The sequence below is a fragment of the Dasypus novemcinctus genome, chromosome 21 (genome assembly GCF_030445035.2).
Source record: "Dasypus novemcinctus isolate mDasNov1 chromosome 21, mDasNov1.1.hap2, whole genome shotgun sequence".
NCBI lineage: Eukaryota > Metazoa > Chordata > Mammalia > Cingulata > Dasypodidae > Dasypus > Dasypus novemcinctus.
The window spans coordinates 66066110-66089073 of record NC_080693.1 but is presented as its reverse complement, the minus strand read 5'-3'; the positions used below and the strand labels follow the sequence as shown (position 1 = coordinate 66089073).

Genomic DNA, 22964 nt, shown 5'->3' with positions numbered 1-22964 from the left:
TGGCACTGGTGCCCTGGGGGGTGGGGGCACGAGTGGGTAGGGGTGATGGTGGCGAAGGGAAAGCGGCCCCGACGGGGAGAGCCCGAGGTGGCGACCCAGCCGGGAGGCGGGGGCCGAGGGGCCTGGGGAGCGGGAGCCGCCGAGGGCCCTGGAAGCGGCAGGGCTGGGGGAGCCGGGACGCGTGTGTGGGGCACAGGGACCCCCACCCCGCGCCCACCCGCAGGCTTGGGCGGCGGGCCGCCAGTCGAGAAGGCAGGGGGCCTGGCTGCCTAGGGGCCGACCAGGGCCGGGGACACCGAGCAGAGCCCGGAGCGCCAGGCCGAGCCGAGGTGGGACGGACCGACGCGGAGAGGAAGGGAAGCTGCATCCCGCGGGCCGCCCCTGCTGAAGCCAGCGGGGCAACGGCCGCAAGCGGCCCCCACCCTGAGCCCAGTGGCCTGTTCGCCCTCTCCGTACAACGGGAATGGGGCAGGACGAGTCGCCCCACCGCAGGAAGGTTGGGGGTGGTGGGGGCTGAGGTTTGGGACAAGGGTCCAAGGTGGGGGGAGGGGTGGGAACTCGGCTCACCCCTTCCTTTCTCCCCGTGGCTTCTGAGGTAGGGGTCGTGGAAGGGCACATTAAACCCGACTGAGACGTGCGTCTAGAGTCAAACTCCTCACACTCCCCCCCCCCATCCGATGAGCAGTAAGGAAAGTGATGCCAAGTCTTCCAAGTGACAATCGCATAACAAGAACAAATCCACTCCAGAGGTTTTAATTTCTTTCTTTCTTTTTTAAAGGGGCTTTTTTTAGTGTTTGATTTTTGAAATTTATCTATACAAAGGTGGGTGCTGTCATTTTTGTCTCTACTCAGGCAAGCCTCCATTTTAAGTGAAGCAGTAACTGGTTAAGCTGGAATTTCATTCAGGCCTAGGACCTGAACAAGGATCCCACAAGAGGGCATTCAGTCCATCCTCCTGACTCCGGGCAAACTTGCCTCCTTCTTATTCCTAAAATTAAATTGTTTGGTCTGCTTTTAAAGATCTTTAGGGAAGAAGGGTCTTTTATTTGCTTACAGTACTTTAGTCAAGAATACATATTATTTTTCAGGTGGAATGTTCTCTGATACTTAATTTAAGCTGAATAAAATGTAGGACAATCTGAATGATCAGAGAGATTTTAATTTACTAAATAAAATTAAGCATGGCAAAAGTCTTTTTTAAATGGTCAGTTAACAGAAATCACCTTTCAATAGTGTTTTTGAAGTGCCCTGGATAATTTTTTTCTTTTGTATTTTGGTTTTCTAAATTCTTTGATAAGCAATTATGTATTATCTAAAATATACCTTACATATTAATTTCTCTTTTTATATAAAATATATTTAAGAATATATATAAAGAGAGAGAGCCAGACACACATTTGCCCACTTCCAAAGGGAGGTGTGTTTTGTATATCTTTTTAGGATTGTTAGACAAATAGTACTTCAAATCTCTTCCCAGGTAGCTTAAACTGTTTGATTATTCTTGAATATTTTTTAGTCTAAGTGAAAGTTTTCTCTTTCAGATACCTTCTTGAAACAATAAAAAATTTTCCTACCTGTTCATACTTGGTAACACTGAGGGAATTACTAAGACTCTCTTCTTGCTCATTTTTGAGTATTGTCTGAACTATTCCTGACACTATGAATGCTGTTTGGATGCCTCTTAAGGTAAGATGGTATTTTTCATTAATGATCTCATTTTATTTATGTTTCTCTAGAATGAGAACTTTCTAATTTTCAAATTTGCTATTCTTCAGCCATCTTACCTGGTACTCCTCTCCCCTCAAAAATTAATATTGTGTTTGCTTCCTAGGACTGATTGGTTACTCTTTATTTTGTATTGCTAGTGCTCTTGATTATTGGCATTAAAATATTACTGAAGTTCTCAAATAAAACTTCCATTGTAATGATGTGTTCATCTTTTTTTTAAATTATGACAAACCACATAATTGAAAAGTCTGTTCCAATCCCAGTAGGCTGTGTTGGCAATTCAGATGTTGTGGTTCACTTTCAAACAGGTACTTCAGAGTCATAGGTACTAGGGTACACCTATTCTTGCAAATCAGTAGCTGATTCATGTGTTAAAAAAGATGTGTCATTAACTATTTATTCTGAAACTTCATGTAGTATATTAGAACATTCTGATGTATGTGGACAACTGTGTTGGGGAGTCCTGCTTCTGCTCCCTAGTCCTTTGCATGAGATTTTGTGCTATTTTCCTCACAGGTAGCATTTTGTGCCTATTTTCATCTCACTGGGTAAACCTGGTTTGGGCAGTATGGACAGAATAGCCTTTAGATGAAAAAGCCCTCGTTGGTATGGTGGTTCTGCAGTCTCTCTTGCTTCCTTCCCATCCCTTGTGTATAGATGGCCAAAGGACTTTCCATTAGCTAAGTAGAGTGCAAGCCTAGGACATGTAGGAAGGAAAATGGGAGGAGGGATAGAGAGAGAAAATGAGTGATGGAAGCTTCCCTAGGTGACACAGATTGTCATCCCTCAACATTAGATATTAGTATAGTTAAGATTGTTCTGTGGTAATCCCTGTGTGGAATTCCAAATTAATGCAGTCTGTGTAACCTAAATATTTGGACTTGTGGGATGTCTTTAGGTAATGTAGACTGAGTTCTTATCGTCATTTATGTTCCAGTTGCAGTTGTTGGATAATGAGAGCTTATGTTATTATGAAGGAAGCTTAAGTAACAGTTTTTCCAGCTATTCTCCTTGTAGAGTTGGAGGGCTTTCCAGGGGATCCCAGCCAGAAGTCCTAAACCCATGGGAATTGGAGGACCTTACATAAAGGTGTTTCTTTTCAATATGGTGTATTTAGTGCCTGGACATAGTGGCCTCTGTGTTCTTTAGGAAGAAGGCAGAAGGTTATATCAGCAGGTACTAGTTCTTTAGAAATCCAAGGAAATTGGGATCACATTATCAATTTCATTTTGCAGTCACCTTGGCTTTAATTAATATATTAGTTACACAGAGGTATGCTTTTTAAGATCTTTATGATGTTTAAAATTGTACCTCTAAACCTCTTTGAACCTGGAGTGTTATAATATGGTTCCATGGTAACTCCTGAGGTTGTACCATAGCAGGAATACAGAATGGAAGTCACTGCTCCAATACTGTGTGAGTTACTACCTAATTACTTGTGTATCGTTATGTGGCTGCCTTAATTTTATGTTCCCCATCAGTCCTGTAATCAGTGGATGGCTTTTTCTGAGTCTAAACAAATCATTTATTTGCTAACATTTGTCTTCTACTTTTATTACTTAAAAAAAAATTGAAGTATTTGATCTGGACAGGAAAAAAGAACACTTTTTTGGGGAGGGGTTAAAAATTTGGGGGTGGAAAATAAAAGGGAGAATGAGTTTTCTTTTTCACTTGTAAATATTTTTAAGACGTTTCTGAGAAGTGTTTTCAGATTGGAGCTACTTATTTTTGATGAAAAAGAAACAATAGGTTAATTAAAGTATAATTTGGAGCCAAATGTTTAGTTTCCATAGTTCTTATGCTTTATAGAATTATGTCAGTAGCAACCTTGTAGTTGCATTACTTAAATGTTAGACCTGAGAATATGCTTGTTTCCATGTTTATAGAAACTAGTGTCCATTTTGGAGTTTACAAATCAGAATACCAAAGGAAAATAACTCCAGACAAAGAATTCCTCAATTAAATAATTTTTGTTAATTTTCTTTTTTTAGATTTATTTATTTCTCCCCCCCACCCGGGTTGTCTGTTCTCTGTGTCTGTTTGCTGTGTCTTCTTTGTCTATTTGTTGCGTCTTCTTTGTCCACTTCTGTTGTTGTCAGTGGCACCTGAATCTTTGTTTCTTTTTGCTGCATCATCTTGTTATGTCGTTTCTCCGTGTGGGCGGTGCCATTCCTGGGCAGGCTGCACTTTCTTTCACGCTGGGCGGCTTTCCTTATGGGGTATACTCCTTGCGCGTGGGGCTCCCCTACGCGGGGACACCCCTACATGGCACGGCACTCCTTGCGCACATCAGCACTGTGCATGGGCCAGCTCCACATGAGTCAAGGAGGCCCGGCGTTTGAACCGCAGACCTCCCATGTGGTAGACGGACACCCTAACTGCTGGGCCAAGTCTGCTTCCCATTTACTTTTTTTTTTAAAGCCTAAATATTGCCAACCATGACTAAGCAATAGCAGTGATTTTCAAGGTCCAGTTGTCAGATTTAGGGGATAGGAGATGGAGATGGGACAGGAAAAGGAAGAAGGAGAATTGAACAAATTGGAGAAAAGAACAAATTGAAAATGAGGATATGGGGAGATAAGAGGTATGTAGTTTTTGGTGTGTGACATGGTGCCACCATCAGTTGTCTCAGGTAGCTCTTAGGGTTAACAGGTTATCTTGCCTGTTAGACTGAACTATGATGAAAGCAAATAAAGTATTCTTAACAAGCAAAAGGATAGAATTAAAATATAATTCAGTATGATATGGAAAGATATACAGGTAAGTGAAAAGCCAGATGCAGAACAGTGTCTCTCATTTTTTTAAAATTGTGGTAACATACACACATCATGAAATTTCTCAGCTCAGCCACTCCCAAGCATACTATTCAGTGGCATCGTTACAATATTGTGCCACCACCACTAGCATCCACTACCAAAACCTTTTCTTCACCCCAAACAGAAGGCCTATACCTTTTATGCACCAACTTCCCTTTCCACACCTCCCCTTGCCACCTCTAGCAACATGTACTCTACTTTCTGGCTCTGTGAATTTGCATATTGTAGTATATAAGTGGAATCAAACAATATCTTTCCTTTTTGTGCCTGGTTTATTTCACGCAATTTAATGTCTTCAAGGTTCTTCCATGTTGTAGCATATATCTGAATTAGGATTGTCCTGCTAGTTGCTCAAAACTGGGCACTGGACCCGTTAATCAGTTGTAGAGTCACTTCCTAGGACCTTGGGGAGGAAGGCAACAGAGGCTGGAAAAAGCCTCTGCTTCTTATTTTTAATTTTCTTGCATGCACTTCCTCGGTCTGCCAGCTGATGGTGCTCTTGGCAACTCTCAGTTCAGTGCCTGGTCGGAGTTGGAGTGTATTTGTTGCAACACAGACCTGATCAGTGTGCTAGAGCTTCCAGTCTGGAGGCTATGAGTCTTGTAATTTCAAACTTTCTCTGAGACAACTCTCTAGCCTTCTATGGCAGCCCCCTCCCTTTTCCCCAGTTGGAAATATTTCCACTCCCCTCTGAGTCCACAACAGTCAGTCAGTCTGTTGGTAGAGGAGGCGATTGGGAGGGTTGTATATTTTCAGCCCTTTGCGGACTCCAAGGCAAACAAAGGCCTGAAAGGGCTTCTGGGACACAGCAGACCAAATTTGTGAGTCAAAAAAAAGCTGAGTCAGCCTTAGCTGTGTCCCTCTCTCTCCCCTTTCCTGGGGCGTCCTCAGCAATTAGTCCCAACTAGAAGAGAGGGAGGTTGTGAGGGTCAAGGGTGGCATGTCTCCAGTCCTTCCTGGGCGCCCAGGGCAAACCAGTGTGTGATCCCACCTGGCCTGGAAGGGCTTCTGGGACACAGCAGACCAAATTTGTGGGTCAGAAGCTGAGTCATCCTTAGGCTGCGTCCTTCTCTTTCCCCTTTCCTGGGGTAGTAGATCCCTGGAGCCCCCTTTGTAACCGCAGGCTCAGAGGCCTGAGAATTCTAGTGTCTTTAGTGTGGGGGATGGTGCTGGCAGCAGGAGCTGCTGGTTTCAACTCATGGTTCTGTTGTCATGATTTTGCTCTGTCCTTCTCTCTTCTGGGCAGTGTCCAGCCTTCACCTGGTGACCTAAACCCTAGAAGATCTTTTTCTGGCTGTTTCAGCCTGTCCTCTAGCTATTTTTCCGAAGGAGAAGAGAGTCCTGTGTTGTTCTAGTCTGCCTTCTTCCCCGAAGTCACCCATATATCTGAGTTTCATTCCTTTTTATGGCTGAACAATATTCTGTTGTATGTATATACCACGTTTTGTTTATCCATTCATCTGTTAATGGACATTTGGAATGCTTCCACCTTTTGGCTATTGTGAATGCTCCTATGAACATTGGTGTACTTTTTTTTTTAAAGGAGAAAAAGAGAAGTTATATTGACTTGTATTTGCATTAAAAAAAAAAGCATTAGAAGAATAAACAAGGCTATATGATATTGGTTACCTGACCTAGGAACTGGAAAGTTAGAGAATAGAATGGGAAGGAGACTTCTCACTGTACTATATCTTTTTATACTTTCTGATGTCTGTATCATGTGATTCTATTACCCTTTCAAAAAATTAAATACAAAATTAAAAAAAAAATTATAACATATAGAAAGCATCATCTCAGTCCTTATGTCTTTTCTTCCATTCCTGTGCCTGGAAGTCAGAGAAATAGCACCCCAGCTGAGAGAGCATATAGTGGTTGAAGGGACACAAGGAGTCCCATAATCTAGGAGCCTTGTTCTCCTGAAATCTTGAAAAATTTTGAATTTGTAAGTGTATATTTCTAGTACTAAACTGCAAGGTCCTAAAGTTTTATCAGAAAAAGTTCTTTATTGTTCATTTGTTTAAGTTGGCGATTAGATACATTATCACATTCTTGGCTATGTGATCTTGGGTAATTTTCTTAATCTTTCTTAGATTCAGGGTCCTCCATTGTACTGGAAATAATAACACTTAAGAGAATTGTTGTGTTGATTATATCTGTAAAGAACATAGTGTAGTACCTAGCTTAGTGTGAGCTACTACTGTTATCATAATAATTACCATTAATAATAGTTTCTATAGCCTAGTAGTAAGAGTGAGGCTTCTGGCTGTATGAGGTTGTGCAAGTTCCTTAGCCTCTTATAGCCTTGGTGTCCTCATCTGTGAAAAGGGTGTAATTATAGTACCTGGCTTCTAGAGTGAACCTGTGTAACAATTAAATAAGTTTATTGATGCAAAGTGCTTAGAAAAATCCTCATAAGTAGTATGTGTTCAATAAACATGAGTGGCTATTTTTTTTTTCATGATATCCAATAATCTTTTTCTCAGCCCCAGAGACATATCACTCAGTATAGATGGTAGACCCTCAACACCTACACACAGGAAATGCAAATTTTGGTGCAAATTGGGAACATGACTCAAAGAGTTAGATTATTTCTTAGGTGTCTTATATGTTTATCTTTAATGTATACAGCTTTTTGTTATTGGTGAAACTTAATGCATATGCATAATTGAACTTTTAGAATGTAAGTTTTTTTTTAAACTTATTATAGTAAAATTCAATTTGAAAAATTAAGGTCGAGATACAGTTTTGCTCTCCATTTCTCATCATTTGTGCGAATTGATGGGATTTCCTTAATCTAAGAACTAGGCCCAGGTATCTGACTAGGGATTTGGGAGCTAAGGATACCCAATATGTGGGATTAATGGTGCCCACCCTGTGTGAATAAAGAGATATTTTATATTCAGTAAGATGACCTATTTGAAGAAGCTGGCATGGTTTTCCTCTAACGCTTAGCTTCAAACTATCACTTTTAGTGTGGTTAGCTTAGGTAATTCCAGAAATAAGACTTTGAGGAAGTTCTTCCTCTGGCTGCACTTATTTGGCCAGCCTTCTGCTTCCATTCCACTTTTAGTGGCTATTGTTTGCCTTTAAGTAAAGTTGAAACTTTTCACACAGAATATAGAGCCCTGACTATCTGGCTGCTGCTACTGGCCTTTCTGTTTTGTTTTAAACCTTATTTTTCATCACTGGTCTATATAGGTATTTTTGACTCAAAATTTTCTCTCTTGGAACTTTTATGTTAAGATTTTAAAATTGTAATCACTTAGGTGAAACTATTTTAAAAATGTATTACATATTTCTCTGCCTCCTTAAAGAAAATACCTTGTTCAACATTTTGCCTTTTAATAATTTAAAATTATTGAAGATCTTCATATGGCAGTTACTGTGCTGAAATAAAACGTGCCTTCAAATACCTCAAAAGTAGTCTGAGAAAAAAAAACTATTCTGTATTAGTGGATTAGTATATACCTATTGCATATTCTTGGGCTTTTGTCTATATTCTTATGTCTGTTATTATGCATTTTTATGATCTCCTAGCTTAGTATTAGGCAGTTACTGCCCTTGTTTCAGCCTCCTGTTTATTTTATTTTTGTAATTGTATTTTTTTAAGATACATAGATCATAAAAAGTGTTACATTAAAAAATATAGAGGTTCCCATATACTCCACACCCACCCCACCCCACTCCTCCCATATCAACAACCTCTTTCATCACTGTGGTACATTCATTGGCGAATACATTTTGGAGTACTGCTGCACCGCATGGATAATAGTTTACATTGTAGTTTGTGCTCTCCCCCAGTCCATTCAGTGGGTTATGGTAGGATATATAATGTTCAGCATCTGTCCCTGCAGTATCATTTAGGATAATTCCAAGTCCTAAAAATGCCCCCACATCATATCTCTTCATCCCTCTCCCTGCCCTCAGCAACTACCAAGGCCACATTCTCCACATCAATGCTACAATTTCTTCTGTTACTAGTCACAATAATTCTATAGTAGAATACCAGTAAGTCCACTCTAATCCATATTTTATTCCTTCATCCTGTGGACCCTGAGATGGTGATGACCACTCCACCTCTATATCGAGAGGGAGCTTAGATCCACATGGGTGATGGATGCGATTCTTCTGCTTGCAGTTGTAGGCACTCTCGGTTCCCTGGTGTGCTGGTTGACCATCTTCATCTCCCTGTTAGCTGATCTGGTAAGACCAACGAACCAGAGAGTAGGAGTTGCAACTCTGCTGAGGCTCAGGGCCCAGCTGGCACATGGCCAGTCAAGAGATTTGACTCCTGAGTATACACCAACCCTAGCACCAACCACAGGTTCAGTAAAAGTGACAGAAGAGGCATGTGTAGAAAGGTCACATCTGAGTCGAACTCCATCACACACAGGAACACAAATTCCAAAGTAGGTCCCACTGACGAGGCATTGAACTCTAGAGCCATCTGCCATAACAGTAGACCTTGTGTGTCTCTGTAGCCCTCAGGAACACCACTACTTGGGGATGTATCTGCTTTGACTGTCTCTGGGATCCTGCTGAGGTGTTCGTAAGTGCGACCCCTCTGATGACCTCCTGACTCTTTTTTGAAGACTCTTAGCCATATAAACTCATTTGTCTTTACCACTTCCCCCTTTTATTCAAGGTCTTTTTCTAGTTGCATCACCAGTTAGTGATTGGTAGTAATCCCTTGGCGCCAGGGAGGCTCATCCCTGGGAGTCAGGTCCCACGCTGGGGGGAAGGTAATGCACTTACATACTGAGTTTGGCTTAGAGAGTAGCCACATTTGAGCAATATGGAGGCTCTCAGGAGGTAACTCTTAGGCACCTTGCAGTTCTAGGCCTAGTTGAAATTTCAGGCACACAGGCTCATAAGCATAGTCATCAGTATCAGGGGCTCATCACTGGACCATCCTTCTTCACTGTTCTTTGCCCTTGTGCTTGGGGGATTGTTGCTTTTCCACTGGGGAATGTGACAGAGCTCCCCTGGCTAGGAACTCCCTCAGTTGTTGTTTGTACCTATAACTACTATGAAAATACCTGACAAATATCTGAACATTTTATATACCCTATATACATGCCCTGGAGACCTGTGTTTTTTTTTTTTTTTAAGTTATTATAGTAAAATTCTATTTGAAAAATTAAGGTTGAGATACAGTTTTGCTCTCCATGTCTCATCATTTGTGGGGATTGAAGAGACTTGGGATTTCCTGAATCTAAGAAGTAGGCCCAGGTATTTGACTTTAGGGATTTTGGAGCTAAGGGCCCTCCCTTTTTATGCTTTCTGTGATAGGCTAGACTACTGTCAAACTAAGCTTATGTAAATTATTTGTCATGTAAGAATAAATAGACCACTAGTGATGCTGGAGGGATTTTCTATGGATAAAATATATGAAGAATGATACATTTTGGCAGTCCAATGCAAAATGTTGTGTTTCTGCCCATGCATTTTATGGAGAGAAAGGGTCCATTGCTTTCATCAGATTTTTACAGTGGTCTGGGAGTGCTCTCAATAAATAGATTTTATGAAATTGCTTTTTCAGGATCATAAGGGGCTAGTTCTAAAATTCCTACTTCTGGCTCCTATCTTGAAGTAAAGGAGTTAGTGATATTGGGTAATTGTTTGGACTGTGGCATGAAGGGCTATTTGACTAGGCTAGAAAGGGTGGCGACTCGGCCTAGGCCAAGTGGCAACGTGGGGGGATGGAGTGAGGTCAGGTAGCAGGCAGTAGGAGCCAGTGCTGAGCATTGTTGCCTGGTCTATTTCAGAGGACAAAAGAAGTAGCTATAGTAAGTTCTGGAGGCTTATTGTATTCAGGTACATGATTTAAAGAAATTTAAAGTAGGAATAATGGAGTCAAATAAAAAATATAAATTAGCATTTAATTCTAAAAGCATCTTGTTCTGGGGACTACTTCAGAGATTACATAGCTGCCTTGCTTATAAAGGTGACTCTGCCCACCATATTTTTGTCCCCTAGAATGTAGACAACATGGATCCTTCATCTCTTCCATTCTAAGTCTGTTCCTCTGGTCTTTTCGGCTATTTTCTTTCTCCTTGTGGGGACCTCTTGCTTTCATTTGTCTACTTTCCCAACCAATCTTCAACCCTTTATCCTATTGACTCGTTTTCTACCTATTTGTTGCACTGAAACTGCCCTTGTAGATTCATCCCTATTGCCAAATTCAGAGGATCTCCTTCTGTCTTTATCTTCTGAAGCTTCCCTGCAGTGTCTGACACTGCGGACCATTCCTCTATCCATTCCTCTATCCGTTAACTTTTTCCTTCCCTGGCCGTGGTTATGGTTGTCCCTCTTGGCCTCTTGCCTTCATTTGAGGGAGGCATTGTAGCATAGGGATTCAGAACATGGACTCTGGAGCCAGACTCCTGAATTCAAATTTCAGCTTTGCCACTTACTGTGTGACCTTGGGAAGTCATTTGACCTTTCTATGCCAGAGCTACTTCATTTGTAAAATAATAGCACTTACTTCATAGGACTGTTGGGAGGAGGAAATGAGCATGTGAAGCATGTAGACTAACTGGCACACAGTAACGTTACGTGCTGGCTCTTTCTGTCATCATCATATCTGGCTGCTTTTTCTTGGTTTTCTTTGCAGACTTTTCCTTCTTTCACCCCTTTAAACATCAGTGTTTACTTTACATTGGCCCTCTTTCCTCTCACTCTGTGCAGTTCCTAGGGAACATCATCTAAGTTTGTGCCTCACTTGGTATCCACATGCCAATGATTTGCAAATGTGTTTTTTCCAGCTCTGAATGGTCTCCTGATCTCCAATCTTATATACACAATTTCCTCCTGGACTTCTCCACTTGGATGTCCCATGGACATTTCAAACTGATCTCATCATCTACTTTCCCAAGTCCAACCTCCTCCTATCTTCATATCCTAGTGAATTGTGCCATCATTCACACAGTCACACAAATCAGGGGCTTGTGACTAGGGCCTCTGACTTCCTTCTTGTGGTCCATCAGTCACCAAAATCTTGAGATCCCAGGCCATGTTTCCCTGGTCCCTCCCACTCCTCTTTTCTGAGTTGAGGTTGTAATCGCCGTTTGCCTGCATGACTTTCAGTTGCCTTCTAATCATTGTCTTGGTGGTGTTCTGTTTAATTTATGACTGGCTTCTGTCTTCAAGTTGCTGCCAGTACAACCCTTGTAAAAATGGAGATCTCATCATATGATCTGAGGATCATATCCCTCCTCCACCATGGCTCCTCCTAGCTTTCAGGATAAAGTTCAAATGCCTTTGCCAAGCAACCAGGCCCTCCTCACCTTCCTGAACACCCTGCACTGAGGGTGCTGAACTGCTTGCATTCTGTTTTTCTTGGCCTCTGGACCTTCACACAGGCAGTTGTTTCTGCTTAAAATGTTCCTGTTCTGAAGACTTATTTGTCCTTTTTTTTTTTTAAAGGAGGTTCTGGGGATTGTACCCCAGACCTCGTACGGAAGCGGGTGCTTAAGCACTGAGTTACGCTTGCTCTCCCTAGTCTTTTTTTTTTTAGTAATGGTGGTAATAACAGTAACAATAGCAACAACAACAATAGTAGCTGACATTGAGAGCTTCCTGTGTGCCCAGGCTTTGTTTTGTGTGTGTGTGTGCAAGTGTGAGCATATCTAACACTTCTGCTATACAATGATTGTTGGTTTGCGTCTCTCTCATCCCAACTAGTCTCTAAGTTCCTTGACAGTAGGGGCTGAGTCTTGTCTTGTATTTTTATTGCTTGCCATCTGCTGGCACTTAGTAAACATGTGTTGAGTCAATGATCAAAGGACTGCATTGCCTAACTTGTGAAGTGCATCTTGAGGTAGGTATCATGGGAAAAGCTGAGTTAGTCATACCCATTTGCTAATCCTGGCCCTTCCCTTTAGAGCGTTAAGACCCAGTCTGATAAATTTGAGCAGTTTTGGAATAAGTATTACCAAGATTTTTTTTTTGTTTTATTTTGTTCTTTAACTTTTTAAACTTTTAAATTTTGATAACATATTTACAACTCACAGTTTCCCATTTTAACCACTTTCCAGTGTACAATTCTCTGATATTAATTACATACAAAGTGTTGTGCTATCATTAATACCATCTATTACCAAAACTTTTTCAACATGCCAAACAGAAACTCTGTACCCATTAAGCAGTAATCCCTCATTCCTACCCCTCCCCACCAGGTCTGTAGTAACTAGTAGTCTACTTTCTGTCTGTCTCTATGAATTTGATTATTCCAGGTATGGCATGTGTGGGTTTTTTTTTTCTTTTATTAGAAAAGTTGTGGGTTTGCATAAAATACAGGATTCCCATATACTACACTATTATTAACACCCTGTATTGGTGTGATACATTTGTTCTAAATGATGAAAGCACATTTTTATAATTGTACTATTAACTATAATCCATGGTTTAGTTTATGGTTCACTGTTTGTGTTGTGCAGGTCCATGGGATTTTTTTTTTTTAAACTTAAAAAAAAATATTTAGACTTGTGATTGTACAAATTAGGTAGTGTATTTGACAGTGAACTGATTATAATTTTAGAATTCTTTGCTACATCAGTCCTTGGACATTTATACAATTTAGCATTTCCCCTTTAACCACATCAGATTCACATATACTTCAGTGCTATTAACTATATTCACAATGTTGTGCCACCTACATCACCATCCACTACCAAAAAACGTTTCCCTTGTTCGAAATAGAAACTCTGTACATTATAAGCTTTAACTCCCTTTTGTTTTCTTATTTGCTTTTGAAAGGAGAACCAGATTTCTGACAACAGTGTTATCTTGTAACTAGAATGTTTTCACATTATTTGAAGAAAGTATAGGGAAATGAATATTATTTAGACTTGCGACTGTACAAACTAGGTAGTATATTTGATAGTGAAATGATTATAATTTTAGAATTCTTTGTGACATCAATCCTTGGACATTAGTGAGCAGGTATCCCCTCTCTCTTTCTCCATCACAGCTCTGTTAAATAAGTTTAGACACACAGTTTTCTTTTTTGTGAGTGTAGATTGTGTTTATAGCAACCTCCCAGAAGATGGGCAAACTTATAATTGTAACTAACACTTTATCTGGTGCTTGATCATGGTGGTAATCTTTTTGGCCAGCAGGGGTAGCTGAAGGTACTGATGTGTGACTCCATCACAACTGGCTTTCAAAAATATTTGTCACAGCCAAGAGAAAGTAAGAAAAACCCTACTGACAGAGGACATGCTCAGAGTTCACAAAGAACTATATATGACCAAGAGGCATAAGGGAAACATTTTTATTCTTGCAAGTAATCAAAGAATTGGAGATTAAAATGAGATATTATTTTGAACTATGCTGTCTGCAAAACTGTTAGAAGTGTACCTTGGGCTCAATTTTTATGGAAGGTACTTTTTCTTATTTATTTTATTTATTTTTTTCTGGAAGGTCCTTTTATAACACATATCAACAAACCTAAAAATGTCCTTGAACTCAGTAATTCCACTTCTAGGAAATTGTCCCAAGGAAAAAAATAAGATGTATAGAAAGATTTGTGAACAAGGATACTTATTATAGCATTATTTACTAGAGAGAAGTGAGAATGAACCTAAATGAGCAGCAAGATTAATGGTTAAAAAATTATGGTGAATTTAAGTGTGGAAGATTATACTGCCCTAAAACAATATGTTTAAAGAACTTTTTCCTTAGCGGCAGAACCAGGAATCTGTGTCTCTTTTTGTTGCGTCATCTTGTTGTGTCAGCTCTCTGTATGTGCGGCGCCATTCTTGGGCAGGCTGCACTTTCTTTCGTGCTGGGCGGCTCTCCTTATGGGGCGCACTCCTTGCGTATGGGGCTCCCCTACGTGGGGGACACCCCTGCGTGGCAGGGCACTCCTTGCGCACATCAGCGCTACTTGTGGGCCAGCTCCACCCGGGTCAAGGAGGCCCAGGGTTTGAACCGTGGACCTCCCATGTGGTAAGTGGACGCCCTATCCACTGGGCCAAGTCCTCTTGCCTATCTCATTATCTTTAGAAAACATCTTATAATCCTTCAAAAATTCCTTTTTTGAGTGGAAACTGGAAATACCTTTAAGTATAGCTTGGATTTTTTCCTGAAACTGCCTTATTTTTCATTTTGTCCATGCAGTAACATACTTGACATATTCCTGCCCACAATTTATTAGCCACTCAGTATCTATGTTGACTCTTAGAGGTAAATCAGGGTAAGGGTCCCCTTTTTTATTAGGTCTAATGGTTAGAATGCTTGATATTATGTTGAATGGAAATGTGTCCCTCTGGATTTTCATCCTTGGACCTAATTTTGTCTACATTGGAACTACCTAGAGCAAATCTAGTTTCTTTTCTGCAGATATTTGACCACGTCTTTCATGTTTGCCAGAGTTTTCTCTAAACGAAAATAAATTCCAGTTTTTGCAAATGTTTATCATTTGCACACTTAAAAATTCTTTCTACCTTTCAGTTTCCTTACTTTTTCATATCAGTGTGATATTTTATCATCAGCAAAATTGTCATTCTGTCTGCAAAATGGAAAATGCTCAATATCTTTCATATAACTTATTAAAATGTTAAATATACCATTTCCAAAACATTACCTAAAATCAGTCTTCTGCTTATACTTCTTCATTTAGGAAAGTGCCTCAATACCCACTCATAATTTTTTATGTCTAATTATTATTTTTTTTTAAAGATTCATTTATTTATTTAATTCCCCCCCCCCCCCCCCCCCCCCCCCCCCCGTTGTCTGTTCTTGGCGTCCATTTGCTGCGTCTTGTTTCTTTGTCCGCTTCTGTTGTCCTCAGCGGCACGGGAAGTGTGGGCGGCGCCATTCCTGGGCAGGCTGCACCCTCCCTTCACGCTGGGCAGCTCTCCTCACGGGCGCACCCCTTGCGCGCGGGGCCCCCCCACGTGGGGGACACCCCTGCGTGGCTCGGCACTCCCTGCGCACATCAGCACTGCGCATGGCCAGCTCCACACGGGTCAAGGAGGCCCGGGGCTTGAACCGCGGGCCTCCCATATGGTAGACGGACGCCCCAACCACTGGGCCAAAGTCCGTTTCCCAATTTTTTATGTCTAAATCACAATCCATGTATGGTAAATGTTCTCATATCTGCCTTAGTAAATATTGAAGCAAACAAAAGTTAACTCTGTGAGCTGTCTTGCTTTTATCAGTGTTCTTTATAAAGTGGCCTATCCAGTCTGTATTTGAAATTTTTTTTTGAGGTGCCCTGGGGCAAGGGACTGAACCTGGGGCTTTGTACATGGGAAGAAGCCATCGCTTAACCACTGAGCCATATTAGCTTCCCTGAGTGTTTTTTTTTTTTTCGTTTGTTTGCTTGTTTTTTTCGTATTTTGGAGGCACGGGAACCGAACCCCTGGACCTGCCTTTGTGGGAAGCAGGCCCTCAACCACTTGAGCCACATCCGCTCCCCTCTTGTAAGGTTTTAATTGTTTTGCCTATGGAGGTGTTATGTTCATATGTGGTCTTCCTATTTTGAGAAAAGTTGTTTTCCCCCCTTTCCTTTACTGTCCCCCCCACAATGGTTTATTTTGCTTTTCTGTGAAACAATTTAAAATTTTTGGTTGACCACTTGACTTTTTTGATCTGTTGTTTCTTTCTTTTTTTTTTAAATCACCCCCACCTTGTGGCTTGCTTGCTGTCTGCTCTCTATGTCCATTCGCTGTGCATTCTTCTGTGTCTGTATTTATTTTTTTATTTATTTCCTCCCTTGTGGCTTGCTTGTTGTCTGCTCTCTGTGTCCATTCCCTACGCGCGCTCTTCTGTGTTTTTACTTGTCTCCCTTTTTTGCTGCGTCACCTTGCTGAGTCGGTCCTCCATGGCGCTTGGGGCGCTTTGTGGTACTTGTGGGCTGGCGGCTCTCTGCAGCATGCAGGCGAGCCTGCCTTCACGAGGAGGCCCTGGGACAGGAACCCAGGGCCTCCCATATGGTAGAAGGGAGCCCAAGTGAGTCACAACCTCTTCCCATTCTTTTGTTTTTAATGAGGTATTTTAAAGTCCACCTCTAAGCTTAGTATTTCACATTTGCTTTTTAAGTAAAAATTTAATTTTAGTTTTATCTAACTAAAGTCTAGATTTTATGTTTTTCCCCTAAAATTGGGTAATCATATAAAGTATTTTTAGTTTTTCTTGTCTTTACAAAATGTTGGTTAAATGTGTTTTTATTTCTATTACTAGTATGGTCATATGTGCCAATTTTCATATATGCCGATATCTGATATAATTTAGAATCAAGTTCTATTATACATGTCTGTTGGTCCTAATTTTTTTAAGAAAGCATTTATTGAATTATTTACAGATTTTATATCACTTCCTTCCCAAAGTTTTGTTTTGTTCAACATAGTTCATTGAACTTCACATTATTATTGTACTTTATAGATTTCTGAAATGTTGAACTTTAGATGGAGAAAAAACCTTGATTTAAGGTAGCCCAGCTCTCGTTTTATATATGAAGAAATTGAGAGCAGTGAAGTCATTATTTGCTGCAGCCAAATAGCTACATAGTGACAGAGCTAAAATAGAATGCCAGTCCCACATTAATTATATCAGTTTAATGATTACTGAGGGATAGACTTGTGCTAATCACAGTTATATTGGACCATATACCAGAATTGTTGATTTACAGGGGAAAAAAATAAAATGATCAATTTGGGTGGGAAATGAGTTGATTGGTAAGCATATTCTGTCCAGTTCAGCACATACTGTCCCTCTCAGATCTTCATATTTGTGGATTAGGCCTCTTATACCCTGGACAATGCTCAGGATGATAATACCAAATATTCTTTCTTTGAACTATCCTTTTATAGATGCTTTGCTGATCATCTATTAAAATATTTTTCAATTTGTGTTTACTACTGTTGCTTTTGTTTAAGCTTTTAAAATTGGATTATAGGGAGTGGATATGGTTCACGGGGTTTGAGTGCCCACCACTTGATCCCAGGTCCCAGGTGCCTCCTGAAAAAACAAAAACAAACAAGCAAGCAAAACAAATGGAAAAACCAACTCAGGGAAGCTGAGTGTGACTCAGTGGTTGAGCTTCCCACATACAATGTCCTGGGTTCATTCCCCAGCCCCTGGTACCTAAAAATAAAAAATAAATAAAAAATAAGAAATAAATTATATTACAGTCCAGTCTTATATCCCTGAAGATAACTCTTCCAGTAATAGGATTTTGTAATCCTTAAAGTCTTCTCACTGATAATGTCTTAGCTTATATCATTCTCATAGATACAAGTAATACCACATGTTGGATATTACTAATATTCTCTCATAGCGTAATTTAGGGTAACTTAACTTGAGTGTGAAGGAGCCCAAATTTTGCTTCCATTTACTAATGGCACTGTGTTTGAAACCACAACCTGAAGGCAAATTAATGTTCAGAGGTAATCTCTCAAGGGGAAATAAATGGCAGAGTTATTATTATGGCCTGCCTTCTCTTGACAGTCTCACAAGTGAATCAGCATTTTTTTGCAAAGTGAAGTTATTTAAAAGTAAGTGTTATGTTAGCTTTTTTATAATAGCTTTTTTGAGATATATTTCACGTATCATAAAATTCACCCATTTAAAATGTATAGTTAAGTAGTTTTTAGTATATTGACAGTTGAGCATCCATTGCTACAATCTATTTTTAGAACATTTTCAACACCCAAAAAGAAACTGTATCTGTTAGCAGTCACTCTGCATTCCCTCTGTCCCTCAGCCTCTGGCATTCACTCATCTTCTTTCTGTCTCTACAGTATTTGCCTATTCTGGACATTTCACATAAATGGAATTATATCATATGTACTCTTTTGTGACTGGCTTCTTTCACTTAATATATTTTCAGGGTTCATTCAAGTATTAGTACTTCGTTCCTTTTTATCGCTGAATAATATTAATATTCCATTGTATGGATATACCACATTTTGTTTGTCTGTTTATCAGTTGATGGACATTTAGGTTGCTTGTACCTTTTGGCTATTATGAATAATGCTTCTTATGAACATTTGTATACAAGTCTTTCTTTGAACATGTATTTTCATTTCTCTGGCATTTATACCTAGGTGTGTGTGTGACAACTTGGGTTTTTTTGTGGATCCCAGAAAAGATCATGTTCTTGGAGTTAGTCCATTCCTGTGGGTGTGGGACCCTTTGATTAGATTTGTTTAGTGAGGCATGACTCAGGGTGTGTCTTTTTGACCCTCTTGTTGGAGTCCTTTATAAATAGAGGAATAAAAACCTCACAGAGACATAGAAAAAAACCACAGAGAAGCCAGGAGAGATGAGCAAAGCCATCATTATGCCCCATCATGTGCCTGATTGACACTAGCTACAGCATGGTGAAATAGCATCTCTGCATGATGCCTTCATTTGGACACTTTAACAGCTCAGACTAAGATTTTAATGTAGTAAATTCCCATTATAAAAGCCAACCCATTTCTGGTATATTGCTCTGGTAGCCTTTGGCAAACTAAGACAGTGTGGAATTGTTAGGTCATAGAGTAACTCTTTTACTTTTTTGAGGAAATGCCAAACTGTTTTCCAGAGTAGTGGTACTACTTTACGTTCTCACCAGCAAGGTATGAGGGTTTGAATTTCTCTATGTGTTTAACACTTGTAATTGCCTGTGTTATTGTTCATGGCCATCCCAGTGTATGTGAATTGGTATTTTGTTGTGGTCTTGAGTTATTTTTCCCTGCTAACTAATGATGAGGATCTTTTCTTATGCTTATTGGCTATTTGTATAACTTCTTTGGAGAATTGTCTATTCATGTATCTTTTGCCCATTTCTTAACTGAATTGTGTGTGCTTTTACTGTTGAGCTGTAAGAATTCTTTATTTTTTTTAAAGATTTATTTTATTTATTTATCCCCACCCGCTCATTGTTTGCATTTGCTGTGTCTGTTCCTCCCTTTAGGAGGCACCAGGAACCAAACCTCGGATGTCCTGTATGGGAAAGAGGTGCCTAATTGCTTGAGCCACCTCTACTCCCTTCTTTGTTGTATCTCTTATGTTTTTCCTCCTTGTGTCTCTTGATGTGTCATCTTGTTGCATCAGCTCACAGTCCCAGCCTGTCACATTAGTTCACTGTCTTGCCACCTTCTTTTGGAGGCCTGGAAACCAAACCTGGGACCTCCCATATGGTAGGTGGGAGCTCAATTGCTTGAGCCATATCCGCTTCCCTGTAAGAATTCTTTATATGTGATTTGCAAATATTTTCTCTCATTCTGTGGGTTGCATTGTCATTTTCTTAATGCTGTCCTTTAGTGGACAAAATTTAAAAATTATAATGAAGTCCAGTTTATCTACTTTTTTCTTTTTCACTTGTGCTTTAGATGTAAAAAAACTGTTGCCAACCCAAGGTAATGAAGATTTACTCCTGTGTTCTTCTGGGAGTTTTATAGTTTTAGCTTTTACATTTAGGTTTATGATCCATTTATAGTTAATTTTGAGGTATATTAGATAGGGGTCCAACTTTGATTTTTCTTTAGACAATTTTTAAAGTTTTCAGAGTATATGTTTTGCACTTACTTTGTTAATTTATTTCTAAGTATTTTTTCCTTTTTGATGCCATTGTAACTGGAATTGTTTTTCTTAATTTCATTTCTGGGCCGTTTGTTGCTAGTGTACAGAAATACAATTGATTTCTGTGTATTGATCTTCTATCCTATAAACTTGCTGAACTCACTCATAACTCTAGTAGTTTATTTGTGGATTCTTTAGGATTTTTAATATATAAGATAATGTCCCTTCAAATAGAAAGTTTCACTTTTTCTCTTCTAAACTGTATGCTTTTATTTATTTTTCTTGCCTAAATGCCCTTGCTAGCACCTCCAATGCAATGTTGAATAGAAGTGGTGAGAGCAGAGGTCCTTCTTTTTCCTAATTTTAGGGATAAAGTATTCCACTTCTCTCCATTAAGTGCGATGTTAGCTGTGCCTTTTTTGGTAGATAACCTTTGTCAGGTCGAGGAAGATCCCTTCTAGTCCTAGTTTGTTGAGCGTTTTTATCATGAAAAGGTGTTGGATTTTGTCACATACCTTTTTTTCTGCATTTAATGAGATCATGTTTTTCTTTATTGATATGGTATATTATGTTAATTGACTTTCAGATGTTAAACCTACCCTGAATTGCTGTGATAAATCTCACTTGGTCATGGTGTATAATCCTTTTTATATGTTGTGGCTTTTGTTTTGCTAGTATTTTGTTGAGGATTTTTTACATCTGTAATCATAAGGGATATTAGTCTGTAGTTTTCTGATGCCTTTGGTTTTTATATCAGGTTAATACCTTATTGAAAGAGTTGAGTAGTGCTCATTCTTGGCTTCATCTTGAAAATAATTTTGCTTTTACTTTGAACATTCATTTAGCAATAGTAATTATAATTGCCTAATTACTTAATGAAAATAATAGTTAATGATATAACTATGTTAAAACAAAATGATCTGTTACTGAACTTGTGGCAGTCAGAAATCATCTAGAAAACTAGATAAGGCAGTAGCAAATATTTGATAATGAAAGGGGATGCAGAATTAAATGCAACTGGATTAGGCTGCAAATTTTCCTCTTATGAATCTTTTGCCTCTCGAGCTATTCAGGGTAGGGGCAGGTTCCAAATCCCGCACTTTAGGTCCTTGCCTCCTACTTGTTTTTCTTAACTTCTTCTCTTAATTTTATTCTAATATAGTTGTTTTGTTGTCCCACTTGGTCATGTCATAAATAACATCTAATTTTAGCATTCCTGGAGTGGTTTAGGCAAGTCAGAGAAGGGACCAGAAGAGAGTAGAATTGGAAGCATAGAACCACTAAAATTTTGCTAATTGTTCTCTTATTGCTTCTTAGCTTTGAATTTCTAACCATTGAGAAATATCAATGAATAGAGGTATTTTTCTTGGCTACCACATATTTTCTGATGGTGACTGAATAGTTTTTCCAGAGTTAATACAGTGTTTGGTATCTAATAGGCATTCAGTAAGTGTTCATGAACAAATGGGAATTAAAGGTAAGGATTTAAGGGAATGTCCTGTTGTATTGAAAATCAAAATGAAATAATTCAAGTCAGGAATGCAAGTATTAACCATTGTTATAAATAATACTGTATTAAAGCCCTGGCCTCAAACTTCCAGCAGGATCACATTTTGATATTGCCACTGTACATAGTCTGTGGACTGTTATTAATAGTTTGTTTTTTCCCCTTCCCAGAAGGTGATTTTCCTTTTTTTTTTTTCAAACCACAAAAGATAGTTTCATTTAGCTATTTTATTTTATTTTTTTGATTCTGTTATTTGAACTAGTTCATTTAGGACAAATTTAGTTAGACAAATATCTGTCTAAATTTGATTGCAGCAATTACTTTGGAATGTGGTTGAAAATAATTTAGAATCTATTATTTTTGTCAGTCTAATTCATAAAATGAAAAAAGATTGCCACTGAGAAACCTATATATGATTTCTTAGTAAATGAGTGACAGAGATAAGACAGGGACTTTAGCATTTCCTGAATTCCATTCATGCTCTTAATAGCTTGTGGTCTCATAATATTACCCACATGGCGATTTATTCATTAGATGTTTTCAGGTTCCATTATCTGCATAAAAGGACTATGTCCAAGTGTTTGGGGCCCCATATATTGATCTATAAATGATCTAAACAAGTGCTTTTCCTTTGAAGTCTCCCAGGGTCTTTGGCTGTCTGGAGCAGCTTATCATAAGCAGGGCATTTCTCTGAAGACTACTTATCAGTCTTAAAAATTAGATTTTGCATTTTGCTCTGTAATATATTTAAACAAAAAGTATCTCTGATTTCACTACAATCTGTGGTTATGTTGACATTTCAACAAGATCTTTCCTTTTATCGCATGGCCTCTATTACTCCCTTGTCCACAACTATATGCTCCTCAGTGTACACAGAACCCAATTCAAGATTCCAGGAATTACCAATTAAAAAGTAATGTTCCTTTCCAGGAATGGTATGCCTCTCCATTGGAAGAAACAGGTGTACTATCTTCCAAAATCCTTAGGTTTCCTTTGCCATCCAAACAAGATTGGAGAAGTTGCACTATAACTCAGCAACTGATTTTTTAAAAAAAATTTATTGAAGTATATCACTCATACATAAACATACATAAACAATAAGTGTATATATCGTAATAGTTGTAAACTTACACAACAAACATATATGACATTATACAGGACTCTCATACTTCACTCTACCACCAATACCTTGCATTGTTGTTAAACATTTTAAACTAATGATTAAGGAGCATTGTCAAAATATTTCTACTAACCAAAGTATTTTTCCCCCAACCCACCCTATTATTATTATTATCTTTATATCATTTATATGAACATACCTAAACAATAAGTGTATAGTAAAAATTATGAATTTACAAACACGCATAACATCATACAGAGGTCCCATACATCAA

At 39.1% G+C, this 22964-nt stretch overlaps 1 protein-coding gene across 5 annotated transcripts in view; it reads left to right on the top strand.

The window, feature by feature from the left end:
• KANSL1 (KAT8 regulatory NSL complex subunit 1) overlaps nucleotides 1–22964 on the top strand; it is a 201180-nt gene that overhangs the window by 94 nt on the left and 178122 nt on the right. For 2 of the 5 annotated variants that reach the window (XM_058284440.2, XM_004447124.4), the window contains exon 2: nucleotides 1542–1686. The gene's annotated coding sequence lies outside the window, so the exon portion shown is untranslated. Of the gene's footprint in view, nucleotides 1–297; nucleotides 750–1541; nucleotides 1687–22964 lie in introns of those variants that run through there. The other 3 variants (XM_004447123.5, XM_071210721.1, XM_058284438.2) reach the window with 3 other exon arrangements.